Consider the following 13957-nt stretch of genomic DNA (forward strand, 5'->3'; position numbering starts at 1 on the left):
GCACTTTTTCAAATGAATTTCGACACCTGCTACAAATTTTTAGGTAAAAGAAAACACATAGGAAATAGCGGCGTTGTCACAAAACACAAAGCCCAAATATATATAATGCGCGAGTACATCCCGGTGATTGCTGTAACTATTACAGCCGTGAATTATGTGCCACTGACACATGTACAAGGATCACGCCGGCCGCTTTTTCTGAGGTTCAGTGCTAAAAAAGATCCACCCGGGTTTTCTTTTGCACTTTTAAGACGCACTGCATGGTTTTAGGTCACATTGAAAGCAATGGGTGTAAGTGTTTTTCAACATAAAAACAGCCTGATACTCATTTATCTTGGAAGCGGAAGAAGTACGTATGAATATAAAAGTTGGGTCTTACACGAAAAACTTCGGAACTCCAGCGTATGCAGATGAAAGCACTGCACTGAAATTTTACGTAAATAAAACACTGTTGTTGATGTGCGAAAAACGCGCAAAATATTTTACTCTAAAGAACAACCATAAAATTAATTTAAATACGACGAACTCTCGCAATGCGATGCCAAGGTCAACATGTGACTGTGAATAGAGCGCAATCTTCTTAACTCTCGAATGTTCTTCCTCTGAGAACACGCCTCTAGACTTCTCATTGTTCGAAAACAAAGCCCCGTATAAGTTTCTGGTGATTGAGAGCTAACATCAAAAGGACGAAAATCGTAAAAAGAGAGTTGGAAGGTTAAGTTTTTCCGGCTGCTGGTGGCACCAACGGTTTTCGAGGGCTGCCTGGAAGATAAATTGCTGTATTTCGTGAGTGGGTTTTGAGATATACCGCAAAGAAGCATTGGAAGTTTTTTCACAAAACACCTGAATTATAATGTGTCCCATGCAACTTGGTTTCTTTTGCTGCTTGAGAGAATTATAGGACGGTTTTGTTTCCTTAGAAATGACCAGGCTAAACAATCACAAAGGTCAAGAAATACAAAGAAGAACGTTTGGGTTGGCGAACACAGGCCTGTTGGTATTTCCGCTTTGCGTATTTAAATCAACCCGCCAATATAGTAGGGGTGAAGCAGAAGTCTGACTCCGTTAGTACAAACAGCGATCCTCCCCGCATTTAATCACCTCTGAATGAGCAGCAACGTACAGGTCAGAGTAAAATGCCTGCTGCACGACTTCGTATATTAACGCATATCGCAACATTTAAAACTTTCGGCGGAGAATTTAGGGTGGTTCGCTCAGGACCAAAGTTCGTAGAACCTCTTTGATATATGCATTAACTGGGCACAGTATTAGAGGGCAGAGAGCTCAGGGTGCAATTAAAATGGCCACAAACAATCTGCAGAAGTCGAAGAAGCAACTGTGTAATCCCATGGGTTTGTCTTAACAGAGACAAAGCAAAGGAAGGGCAACAAATTTGCCCTGGAGAGCCAATGGCCTGTGGCCCCATCTTCGAGGACCGCAGGAGGATTGGCGGATCCGGGAGGCATGCATTTGGATGTGTAAAAAGAAACTGGAGTGTATCCCACTTCTCACCAACATCATTCCTCCTTACCCTTTATTGAACGGAATGACGCTGCTCTTTTTATTGAGGGAGGTATTCGCTCACGTGTCATCCTCTGCTGTGTGAGGGAACCGAGGATGACACAGTATGCGCTATTGCCTAATCTGGAGAGAAGGAAGGGAAAAACGGTGTAGTGCACACTTGTTTTTGTTGGCGAACACGGCAGATTACAGGTGAGACGGCGCAGCTTCCCTTTAAAGCAATTTCTGAGCACGACACGAAGGATTAAATATTGGAGCAGCTTCGCACTTGTTGCTCAAACACTGGGCAAACAGCGATACTAGCGTCCCCAACTAGCTGATTCTTGGTAAGGTTAAGTTTATGCATGGTTATGCTTGGAGACCGGGCAAAGCTTTCTGCGTGGTGTCGTCTATTGCCCCCCAAACAGCAATAAACTACAGGTTATTAAAGTATGTACAAAGTAGGCATGCCCACCAGCTTTGCGGTGAAGCTTCAAGATTACTGGAGGGTACAGAGGGAACAGCGTCAAGATTGCACCAGTCGTCGCAACAAGTAACAGAGCGAGTCACCCCACGACACGTTTTCAAATATATCCATGTAGCACTTGTATTGCGCCTCCCCGGAAAACGTTTCCAAAGCGGTGCTTCTACCAGTTATATCGCGCCTCCGCAGAGGTGGCGGCACGGGTCCCGCCTGAGCGCGGTGAGGCAAGGCTACCGTGGTGCCAGCGCAAGAGATGACGCCATCGCTCAGCGACATTTTCCTGCTCACGTTCGGCGGCCCAACTACCAGCTCAAACAGCAGCCCTCTTGAAAACCTGCCTACTGGAAAAGCAAGGCCATCGGATAGAAACTTGGTTTCTGTTCTTCATACGCCACACAGAATGATGTCGATGGTTTAGTGCGCACCATAAACGTCTCTCATCAGCTAATTACTCTACGTTTTGCAGTAAAAAAAGCCATAGAAGCCCATAAAAGCCGCCGCCGTTTCACGAGACTTCACGAGCAGTGCTTGACAGTGGTTTAGATATTGAAAACAGCGAAAATTCAATTTCGTGCCATGACAATATGTTTACTCTTGAAATTAAGGCAGAAGTTTATTTTAAATTTTGCTAAAAAGAACCTTAAGTGGGCAAAAAATGGCCTAGTACTGACCGCACCACCATGTTCGGTAATATCTACCCACGTTCACATGGCAGCGTACTTTTACCCCAGCGTTTTGGATCACTTCATGGATGGTTCGTGTTTTCTTTTCATTCCATTTTTTCGGCATGTATAAAGCATTCTAGAATTGTGATTGCAGGAATGTTTAGTTCCCACGCATATGTCGTACAAAAAAGGTCCTTTTTGTACTCGCTTAGTGTAGCTAACACTGCATTTGTTCAGGTGGACACCTTTATTGTAAACTATGTGCTCCAGAATTTTATCGCGGAGTGCAGAGGAAAGTATTTTTATTATCAGGCTAATTGCTAAAAACCATTACTAACAATAAAACGCAAAACCCGAGGTCGTTATTTTGGCTTTGTCACGGCATGCGCGTCTGCTCTTCGCCTGCGCAGAAGGACGAATGAAGGGAGACTATGCCGACAGGGACAAGCACTATAAAGGTGTCACGTTGTTGTAACACTTGCTCCAAGCACTGCTAGCTGCGAAAGTATTAGCGGAGTGATTCACCAGTTTCATGCACGTGGTGGCGTGTTGCAACTTCCCTTGTCGTTGCGATTCGCGCTACACGTAGCGGTTTTGTTACGCCTTTCTTGTAATCCCACGTTGTATATCCGTGCCCGGTCACTAATCATTTCAGGTTACAATTGTTTTGTATTATAAGGGATGCCATCGACTTTCTTCATTTCAGCTATCCCGTGTGGTAACAGAAGAAGCGGTGCTCTTTTTTCGGAGCTTTCAGAAATGAATTGCTTACTGTAGGTTGATTTCGCCCCAACGCGTCAGCTCCCAGCGTCAACCAAACCAAAAACTCAGTGACACGCCAGCTGCCACCAGTGGCTCTTCGAGTGTGCTACCCTCTTTTGGTAAACATAGAAGGTAATTACTCTGTCAGCGCAGAGAATAGGAGACGTCCAGCTGACTGGCGTGCAGGACTTGCAGTTAATTTAGCCTGAAGTGTAAACCGTGGATCCGTCAGCCCTAAGGGCAACTCGATTTCCTATCTCATCGCAAACCTATTCAGCCTTTTCTAATGTCCACTGAATTTTTCGTGGTTGTCGATGTGCTGCTTTTTACCTGTTTTTTGCCTCTGTTTTTTTTTCACTAGGGGGAACCGCAAATTCATTGGGAGGTGACCTGTTGTATCATTTCTTCAAGTTTAAATGATTCTTCTAGTTATCATTACGGTAAGGACACAGCAAATATTGTTAATACGATCGTGTGCGAAGTTGATTGCAGGGGATTGGTCAGAAGCGAAGGAGAGAAGCCCAAGCTGTTCAAGTGCTGAATGCTGTATAATAAAAAAAAATTCATCAGGCCACTTCATATGCTCTCGTAAAGACTTTCAAAACCATGCGTAAGCGCACGCGACCGATTAAACCGTTTTTTAAATATAAGTGCACATGGCGCAACGTGCGTAGTTTTATTCCATTTTAACCATTTCGGGGAGGGAATCAAAACTGTTATGGCGTTATTCGAGAAGCAGTCAAGATATTGTTTTACACTTTATTTTTATGAGCCACTGAAGCTATTGAGACGGAGTACCGAAAAAAGTTTAACTATTCATCAAATTCCCACGCCCTATAAGCATTTTTAAAGAAAATGTTTTTTTTAACAATACCTAAAGACTACGTTTGATTTTTGTTATCAATACTACCGTTTTATGAGCTTTAGAAACTTGGGTAGGAAACTGTGTATCTTCGTTGTAGAGTTAGTAAAATATTGCAAATGAATTCCTTGTTCCAACCATGGAATACCGCGCCACGCCACGTAATTACTTGGTACCGAAATGTGATGCAATACCTCATTTTAATAATGTGAAACTCGGTGTCCACCTAAGACCTTCGTATCACTATGGGTATGCGTTCAAGCCAAGGTTTCCTGTAAAAACTCTCATATTTTGTCCCGCTGTAAGTATTTGAATGGATGATTCATTGGCTGCTTTGTTGGTGCATGCGCCAAAAGCACCTACAATAACGCGCGCTACAACAACATACATTCTTCTATTTAAAGCTTTTTCTAGTACACCACGCAGGTATGCGAATCTGGGTGGGTATTTACTGTTTTGCTCAAATACCTACTGCAACTGTCAGGTATTCGCGTGGGCACCGGCACAATGGCCCTAACATTTTCTTGAAACTCTTACATCAATCGGTACACGCAGCTTCAGGCGCAGTATGAGCAGTAAGTATACCTTAGTGGGTAGTGGCTGAAGAAGTTAAATATCTAGCCGTAACGTTAGACGGGTAAACGACATTTTTTAAGTGCGATGCACTTCTTAAGCGACCCTGAACCTGCGTCCACCCGCGATGTCCGCACGGCATACCCACGTGGGGGATTGGCCAGGAATCTCTTCGTCTTCCTTGGCAACGGGGGGAGATGGGGATTGGCCAGGAATCTCCTCGTCTTCCTTGGCAACGGGGGGAGGTGGGCGCGCGCTGCCTGGCCGCTGACATGGCAAATACCCAAGTGGGGGATTGGCCAGGAATCGGGCGTGAGAAGGGCTAATGCACCCTCTTAAAGGAGTACTGACACGAAATTTCAAAGCTGAGATCCGCTCTAGCAATCAAGTACAACGACAACACAAATAGGTGTCAGTGAATAAATGCATCTTTCTTTCTTTGTAGTTGTGTGTGTGTGTGTGATCACTCTTTCGCGAACATTACCGAACCGCGCAAATTCCACTCGTGCATTCGCACTTTCCCATTCTTCCCCTCGCGGAAATGCGGGGAATTTTTTCGCAATTCACCGCACACGTCTATCAGCAACAACTCCAAACTTTGTCAGTGTTGTGGAGTACCGTGTTTCTTGGGGCTGGTTCCTATCATGCCCCGCGGGTATGCAGCTTGGGTCACACGAAATAAGAAACCCTATTGCCTTGCATAGATGACGGCCTCGCGACCAACCTGAGAGTTGCCAGTGGCCCCGCATTCCCAAGTGTTTCTCTGTGGCTGTAATTATGTGCCAGTGTCGTGGCCGCAAAGAACTACGCCTTCCCGCAGGGGGCCTGATTGGTTTAGCCTGTATGTAGAAGCGTACCTCGATTGCTGGAGGGCAAGCACAATCCCACTGAACCTTTTCGCGAGATTGGTGTGCAACGTGGCAAGTTTTGGTAGGTCTTTAACTGTACCTGTATGCTCGCCATGCCGGTTCAAAATTGAAACCAAGTGAGCTTACGGTTTTGCTAGCAATTTGTAGTAAGTCAATGCACAGCGGAACGAGGGAATTTTTAAGCTCTAAATTTATTTCAGCTTCGGCACATGGGAACTACAGTTCTTGAATTTCGTGTGCTAGATTTATGGGCACTCATTTTTCTCATCAGAAAAAAAGTGTTTTGTTGAGAAAAGAAAGACAAGCATAACAAAAGTATTCTTGTTTATTCTGTGTCAATAGCGCCTGCTGAAAAGGCTATAAGCCATGCCTACATCAATATTGCTTTGTTTCATGTGGAGATTTGACTTTGCTTTTGTGCTTTACAGGTAACACCGTCGGTGAATGTAGGAGGAACGACAGGATGCACTCTGGTAAAAAGAGATACAAATATAAAATTCGACTACCTCACGGCACCCCGAAATTAGTGCTCGGGGTATGCAGGTGGGGGAACAAGTAATTAGCAAGACGAGACTGGCACAGCCGGCGACTTTCATAGAGAAGTTGGGGATCCGCGGCCACCAGGGACTTCATGTTTTTCTAGCGGCACTACGCGTGCCGTTACGCCATAAAATATTCAGTCGGAAGCGACTGGGGCGCTTAGTAAGGTTTAGCACAGCGCAATCAACTGACATAAAAAGAAGAGCGAGGAGGACTCCCACCTGGTTCGTCGAAGCGGGTTCTTGTTGGAAGCATGTAAGTTGCTCAACCCTCACCTAAAGTACGGATAGTTTGTGTTCTCTGGAGGATCACAACGGCGCATCATGTGTTCTACTCACGGGTATTAGGCATGTTAGGCTGGTGTCGGTTGTTGCCATTCTAATAGGGCAGCTGGCATTTCGCAAACGTTTGTAGTTGTAATCTTGTAACACAAATTATTCTTCGGGGAAAACGTTTTTTTTTATTACTATCGTTTCCAAACACAGGAGCAACATTTTGTAAGGCTGCAGCCGTGCTGAGCTTGACTATATGCGTTTTTGAAATTTTCTCTGGGTACATGTTGCCTTTTATTTCAGTGTAAAGTGTACCAGAACAAATGTTTCAAGATGGAGCCCTGTAAAATTTAATGTCTTTGTACTGCTGGTACTTGAAAGCGTTCAGAACTTTATGCGCATTTGTTATGTTATTTTAAAATGTCACCGCAGCTAAGTATATTACTTTTACACCAGAGCATGAAGTCAATGACAAGTGCAAATAGTTTAGTAGAATTTTGTTACAAATACCACAGACATAGCAGTTATTTTCTGACTGTACGTGCGGTCGCTCTGCTTTTGTATATCTAATGTTTTCTACAACAGACATCCGGATCCATTTCCTGTAGGGAACATAAGTGTAGTACAAATGCGTTTCACATTTTTTAAGCATAAACTATTGATTTCCCCAACAATGATGTCCCCTTGAGGTAATCCAACCAAAAAGGATTCCTTTCTGTGTGCAGACATTACAATTCACGCCCTGAGGACATTCCCGTGGCGACAATTCTGGGCACACTGCAATGCAGGTTCTGCAATTATTCGCTGCATTGTGGAAGACCGTAAGCCACAGTGGAGATTCTACCTCATTTCCACAAATTGAGTACAGGACAGCAAAAAAAGGCCGTGTCATACACAGGCACTGAATTTTACAAATGCCAATGCAGGCCTGAAACAAGGAATTGGCTGCATGCGGGGCATAATGCGAAATAAACCTGCACTGAGACACGACCCACCAAAAATTTATCAAGGCAAAAAACGTTTATCGTTGCTCCTAACCGTCTCACTGCTATTTGATTTTAAAACGTATTCTATTAAAAATAAAATGAAGGTGCAAATTACAATAGAACAAAATTTCGTAGAAAAAAGAAATGACAAGTACGCTTCTGTGGGTTGAGAGATTATATTAAAATTTTCTTAATGTAAAAAAGAATACCGAATATTGTCATACTGCTGAAAAAACAACATGCTTGTACGAAGGTCATGCTGTGTAATCTGAAAGGTGGGCACAGGTGGATTCTAGAATTTATTTCGACGACACACGTGACAAATACCCGTAGGACAAAACAACAGGCCAAACTTACAAGAGCGGAAATGTATAAAGCTGACCAAAGGTCAGTGCAAAAGGAGATGATTGCGCACAGTTTCCTAGGTGGACCCACCGCTTCAATTTCCTATTCTTAATACCGCACTATTACCAGTTAAATTGGGCGCAGGTACTGGCTGTACATTTCGTAACCGAAGCATTTTCACAAGTAGATTTAAAGACAACACCATGTACTGTTTATGCCCATAGTTTTTGACGCAAGCTCTCTTCTATGGCGCTGCATGAAATTGATAAATATGAAACAATGCGAAGAATGCAATCACACCTCGCGTCTACTAAACCAAATCAAAACACGCATTTTTTAACGGCACATTACTTCCACAACGCGTAGAATCTTTATTGATACCTACCTCCATTTCGAAAGCAATCTAGGATATCTACAATATTTGTAATACCGTCCAGAATTTTTATGCTCCCAACTCCATTTCCGCAAATTTCAAATGAGCAAACTCTGATGACGGGTGCCCACCTAGGGCAGACTTGTCAATTACTGAATGGCGACCGAGCTCATCGATTGGTGGTTTCGGGGATGTGTTGGCGAGTTCCGAGCGCTAATGACTATGCGTGGGCAGTTCTTGCTGCAACAGCACTGCAGCGAACGCCTGATGGGAAGTAGTGAACGCTATGATCAAAGTGAAAAACTCAAGTTGTTCGAGCGCGTAATCAGAAGTGAATGTCGGGCACCATCGGACGTGAGCCAGGGCGTAGCCTCATTGCTCGCAATTGAGGAAATGTGTAACGAAGCTGCAATAAAAAAGGCTGCATTCTATCAAATACTGTATTTACTCGCATAATGATCGCACTGGCGTAACAATCGCACCCCTGAAGTTTGTCGTGAAAATACGACTTTTTTTTCTTTCCCGCGCAATGACCGCGCCCTGAACTTGCCGCAGACATATGCCAAGTCCAGCTGACGATGGTCGTGCTTAGATATGTTTCCTCCTATTTCAAAGCGGACATGGCTACGTCATTGCCGCAGACTTGCCAATATTAGCGATATCGGCATGCATGAGTTTATTTTTGGTGCGAAAAAAACTCGCACTAACTGCACATAATGTACTCACAAGACAACGAAGAACATGCGCTCAGCTTATGTCGTCGGCAGCCGTTTCCCGCACTGTGACAGCAGCTGCCACTTAGTGGTCGACCTGTTCGCACCTCGGAGCCAACTTTTCCCTGCGCGTTACGTAACTCATGAAAGCACTAGATTTTGTGTCACTTTGCAACGCGACTGTCGGTGGTCCTTGAAGGTTTTGCTATGTTTTTATTGATTATGCCTAATATGTCTATGAGACCTACTATAAAATTGTGACCACCAACTTGCGTGCGTTTTCCGCGCTAAAACTGCTTTCGTGAAGAATTTACCTCGCGTAATGATCGCATTCCTAAATTTGCATCATATTTTTGCGAAAAAAAGTGCGATCATTAGTCGAGTAAATACGGTGTACTTCAAATTTTACACGCTCTTTTCAGGCTGTCGAAACGGCACGTTAGTTAATAAAGTAACCAAGAAAGCAATAAAAAAGCCCCAGAAGAGAAATCCGTTTGCACTCGATCTCATAGTGTCCTTCACCACGCAAATGTTCTAAAAGAAGGAATTAGAAATTGCCATATTTTTAAGTACTTTCGAGATTGTCAATGGCGGCAGGTTTAACAAGGCATGTGCTGTGTTATTAGTGCTTTTCTGTGAAAGAGAAATGTAAATTGGTTGTTGCAGAGGTAAAAATGGGCGGCGTATAAACACCTTACTTTATCCTCTTACATCGAATAATTACTCCATTGGAATGAAGGTACCCTTACGTAAATGAAAAAGGTGAACACTTTTTCCTTTCAAATAAACAGCTTTACGCGACGCACAGACATGAAGGGTACTGACCCATTTCTGCGCCGTAAACAACCTAAAGTTTTGTTTTTCTCCGTGTTCGGGTTTTTTGTACTGCACCCATGGTATAGCCCCTCCGCATCTCATTGGTTATTTAAAAAGAGCTTTGTACTTTGTTTGAAGGAAGTGTTTCTTTTTCTTGTAGGGAGTATTGTATACCCACGCCTTCACGAACGAGTTCGTATATTGTACCATATTGTACCGTTTGTTCACCATTATCTTTTGTCTCCTCTGTTGAGCCAGTGAGGTTTGGGCAGTAAACTGCGTACACAGAGTTGATCACGGTGAGTAAACTCCGTGTTTACTTTCTACAGCTTGGCGTGCGATGACGGCCTTCCCAAAAAGGCCAATAGAAAATATTTTAATAAATGCAAAGAAGCGAGTTCCAGAAGGACAGTGAATCAAAGTTACCTCATTTAAGTTAATCGAAACCACGAGCAACAATTTCGCCTGCAACAGGAAGTATCACGGAAAGATGCCAAGAATTATTTGGGCCCAGAAGGAGCTCTAGAAAGAAATTTTCTACCGGTTCATTATGTCCGACTGTGAGTGTCTTCAGCCTATATAGGCGGGAACCAACGTTATGTTGAGAAACAAGTAGGATAACGTGAACGCATTCTCCACTGGAATTCCTACACTTGTTGATGACCTACAATAGAAACTGTTGCTCGCTATTGCAAGGATAAAACCGGTTGTTCTGCAAGGGGCAACTTTTAGGGATTTTGTTTTCTGTAGATCGCGTGTGTTTCACTTTTAATGTTCATTTTGCCAGTTTCAGCTCTGCTATCTACCGACGCTCGTTCCACCGCACCTTTGGTGTGAGAGCTGTGAACTAGTCGCATACCTTATTCATATTTCGCCTCTTTTTTGGAGAATACTCTAACGAAAGGCTTATGAGCGGGCATTGCTGATTACTGAATACCTAATGAAGGCGCTTCAATCTCAATGATTTGAAATTTTTGTGCAGCTGAAAATATTTTATGAAACTGACAGTTCGCTACGATTACAGTATTTCGAAAACACGCCGCCACGCTCATGCGGCATGACAACCGAGAAAACGCTCTGATGTATTCCCACAGTAACTGTCACTTGTGAGTGCGAGTGCACACACGGCCGCAATACTTTACCATATCTCACGCATCAAAAAACGCATCTGCTAATGTTATCAAACATGGCGGAACAAGATTACAAATGTGGTTGGTTGAGCAATTTTTCGCCTGACTTGAGGGCAGTGTCTTTCCGTCGAGGTCTGCCGTATTGTTAATGAGAAAAGAGTTCGTTAATTCTTGGGCCGGATTACCCCACTCTACCGTATAACATCTACAGCACCTAGGCCAACATCGTGGAAGCAGTAAAATATACTGCAGCGCGACTGATGAACCGTCTAACGGAGGCTGCACCAAGCTGTCACCATGCAGCTTATACCGGCCTCTATTTCTGCTGCAACCATTTGCGGTGGCGGAGCAAACCACCTTGGCTGTTATTTTAGTTCGGCCTCCTGTATTTTATGTTCAGGGTGCCAGGAACTGGCATTGAAGGTCGGGACCACAAAATTATTAACTGCACCTCTACCACAAAAGCGAACGGAAGAGGATGATGGTATATCCGTGATTATACAGCCTCTCACTAATCACGTCAGCTCCAATGCAATGGGTATACCAGCGAATCTCTTTTTTGTTGCGCGAAAAAAAAAACGGTGCGCCACTATTAGGATGAGTGAAAAAATTTGTTTCCTTTTGTAGCGTTTGTAACATTTGATAAGTTCTAGTCGTACACTGCCGCGCTTTCTTTGAGTGGGACGAAGAAAATTGCTGTTCGTATTCCTAAGCCCAATTTATACGTCTGCAGAGAGAAAGCTGAGAGTCCAAATTTCTTCTTTTTATTCCGCCACAGATATCTTAGGAATGAATGAATGAATGAGTGAATGAATGAATGAATGAATGAATGAATGAATGAATGAATGACCAGCTTTATTGTGAAAAGGAGACCAAGAAGACGTCATTGGGAAAGGGAAACGCCGTTGGAAGCGGACGCTGTGCATTTAAAAGACCCTGCAACTATTTTTGTAATTCTATATTAAAAATTATAATAAATAAATAATAATAAACTGTAAATTATGATGTTTAAACATGTTGTCGACATGTAATTTTCCTAAAACGGTAGGTGGACAATAAATAATGTCAATTCTCTCATCAGTGAGTGCATTTATTGTTATGGACAGTTGATGTCAATTATGTGATGGCCACAGCTTGTGCGGTCAGAGGGTAATGCCAAATGAGGTTCATGGCACGGTGGATATAGCGTTGCGAACAGTTTTAGGGATGGAAGACTTGAGAGCAGATTTAGCCCTCTACTTTTTCGTGTTGCTAGTACCGGAAGAATCGGCGCCTGTAATGGTTGAATATGCTTACAATCTCGAATAATGTAAGTAACTGTTGTGTTGTATGCCTGTACGGCTAATCAAAATCACGGCAAGCACCCGTTTTTCAAGGATAGGTAGTTTGTCCAGTTTTGAGGTTGTTGTGGTTGCGTATACAAGGATACAATAGTTGGAGTAGGAATGTGTATAAATAACATGCATAAAACTTTTGTAAAGAGTAAAACTAACGTTGTGTTGTATATTTGAACTGGCGTCCCTTCACATGTCAGTGAGCATCGATTCCACATTATTACGGTTTACTGCAACGTATTTAGGTTGGCTCTAGAGGGCCTCTTGCGTGTGCAGCAGTCTAACGTCGACGCAGTTGACTGATTGGTGATGCCCGTACACCCCACGCGTGCCTTTCGCGTCTTGTAAAAGTCCAGGAAAACGGTCCCGTCTATGAACATCCCATCAGGCTACGCTGGATTGCGAGGTGTCAAGAACCTGGTTCGTTTTCTTTTAGTTCGCTAGCCTGTAGTTCTTCTCGCTAGTGGTGGACGCTAACTAAATCTTCGGTCAAGTTTTCTCCTGACCTTTTGCTGACGAATAAATCTCCCTCCCACCTACCGTATTTGTCTGGCGATTTCCCCGTTTCTGTACATTGTCCACCGGTTACGGCCTTACCAATTGCGTTTCTGCTGTTTTTGCGGCAACTGTCGTACTGCTCAACCGGCCTTTCTCTTTGGAAAGTGCTTGTGTGGCACTCCCTTGAGCACGTTTGTGTCGTATGGTGAACACCGTACACTTGCATTTGCTATTTCCTTGCGGAGCTCTTATTAGAAGTTTCTAATAATTTCATTGCCACTGTTATTTTATCTGATTGCATCTTTACGCTTTCAGAGCAGGCTTGTAAACTGTAGCGTTATCGGTATGTGTTATTTCTGCTCACCGGCGCAGTACTTTACATCCACCTAAAGTTATTTCAGAAACAAATTTACTTTACGTCGAGTTCTGAGCCAAGTTTCGAGACGAATAACGGGCCTCACACTCTACTTAACGCAGACGGTGTTTCGCCTAAAGGCTGAATGGTGAAGTGAGTGGCTTGGGACCTCTATTCCATCCCGCTGTGGTCCTAAGAAAAAGCACACCTGTAAAGTAGCTTTGATGAAGCAAACTCACCCCCCCCCCCACCCTATCATGGTCTCAACTTTTAATCTGTCTTTATGACATACATAAAGCCCTGGCACATGTCGAAAAAGTCAAACCATTCGCTGTCAGGCAAGCTCAAGGTACGTCAGAAGCGGAAGGCGTCATAAAACCCGCATTGTTCGGTCATGCAGCTTCGGTTCTGACCAGTCAGCATACTCTAGCTAGCGTCCAATGCCACAGAAAGAAAGCACCATTCACCGAAGTGCAGGAAATAAGTCGGGTTCTCGACTAGTAACCTAAACCCTCTAGGTGGAATTTCCCGAGCCATGCTGATTATCTTGGGCCTTTATTTCACACGAGGTGAGCTTACCCGCGGGAGAGACAGCATCTGGACTGTAGTGAAGTAGTTGCAATCGACAAGCATCGTCGTTGCTAGCAACTAACAAGCAGAGAGCCGCCCCGTGGAGGCAATAAACCACGTGCATTGGGAGATCTCATTGTGTGTAGGATCCATGAATACATACAGCTGAAGCGCCACAAGTACGAGGATGCAGTAGTGGAGCTACTTTATGTTGCAGAAGCTGCTCCAAGACGCTATTGTTTTTCCCCATAAAATTCAAATACGAGGATAGTTTTTTGCCGCCCGCAAATTGCTCAGAGGTATTCTCTAT

The 13957-nt window shown here is 43.8% G+C and overlaps 1 long non-coding RNA gene across 1 annotated transcript in view; it reads right to left on the bottom strand.

Moving 5' to 3' along the window:
• The window catches only part of LOC144141621 (uncharacterized), a 550618-nt gene that overhangs the window by 215831 nt on the left and 320830 nt on the right, over positions 1-13957 (bottom strand). The window lies entirely within an intron of this gene.

This window comes from Haemaphysalis longicornis, unplaced genomic scaffold (assembly GCF_048455015.1).
Source record: "Haemaphysalis longicornis isolate Haplotype H1 unplaced genomic scaffold, Haemaphysalis longicornis Haplotype H1 scaffold_6, whole genome shotgun sequence".
In the NCBI taxonomy this organism is placed as follows: Eukaryota; Metazoa; Arthropoda; class Arachnida; order Ixodida; family Ixodidae; genus Haemaphysalis; species Haemaphysalis longicornis.